Source organism: Cibotium barometz, chromosome 38 (assembly GCF_041138505.1).
Source record: "Cibotium barometz isolate CiBa-2024 chromosome 38, ASM4113850v1, whole genome shotgun sequence".
In the NCBI taxonomy this organism is placed as follows: Eukaryota; Viridiplantae; Streptophyta; class Polypodiopsida; order Cyatheales; family Cibotiaceae; genus Cibotium; species Cibotium barometz.
Window position 1 is genome coordinate 4,778,655 of NC_141083.1, and position 994 is coordinate 4,779,648.

The following is a 994-nucleotide window of genomic DNA, read 5'->3' on the forward strand; positions in this document are numbered from 1 at the left end:
TAGAAATTTCGACAGTACAGTTTTCTGCAAAACAAGCATACGTATTCTATTATGGATCGTGCTACATAGCACGAGTTGTTTTCTGTTCAGTCTTTGCTTGATTACATGTAGCTTTTGCATCAGTTTCAGTCAGTGACCACCATGGCTGATAACAGCAATGATGTATTTCGCATGCTGATGACAAATTGGATGGCGACAGCAACTATCCACTTTGGACATATATGATGCATCATGTTTTGGTTGCAAAAGGAATGTGGAACATTGTGCAGGGTATGGATGTACGTCCAGGTTCTGTGGATGTAGGATCTGTTGAGGATGTTGCAGGTTCTAGCAGCTCTACTATTGCTGCTGTTTTACCCACTGCTGAACAAGCTCGTTGGCATGGTAAAGATGTGCATGCTCATGCATTGATTGCACTTTGTGTTAAACGTAACATCACTCCATATATTCGTTCAGCTAAAACAACAAAACAAGCTTGGGATATTCTAGCTGGTTTGTATGCAGGTCGTAACGAGGCAAGAATCTCTTACCTACGTAAAGAGCTAGAATTGAAGATTATGCAGGAAGATGATGACATGAATGTTTTTCTTGCTGAGATGAAAGATCTCAAGAAATAGTTGATTTTTGCAGGTGAGATTATTCCTGATCATTCTCTTGTGTAGACTGTTCTTGATGCTTTACCCGAGTCATATCAGACTTTTGCTTCCACGTGGAGATTTGTTACTGAGGACAGACCTGATGTTGTCAAGTATGATTCTTGAGTCAACAAGCTCTTGCAAGAAGCGTAGTCCATGCAAAATAGGGCTACGCAGCGTGCAGTTGATCAGGCATTTGTTGCTGTCCAACAGAGAAGAAGTGGTAAGGCAGTCCCTTCCACTGTTTCTTCTCCTATTAGTAGGTCTGCAACTTCTTCTCCTTCCACAGGTAGCAACAATAGGTATGAGAAGGCTCTTGATAAAGGCAAGAAAAAGATCAGGTGCAACTATTGTAAGGC

General features: G+C 41.4%; 1 pseudogene; it reads left to right on the plus strand.

The window, feature by feature from the left end:
* Positions 1 to 141: 141 nt before the first annotated feature.
* Positions 142 to 761, plus strand: LOC147616267 (uncharacterized; annotated as a pseudogene).
* Positions 762 to 994: the final 233 nt, after the last annotated feature.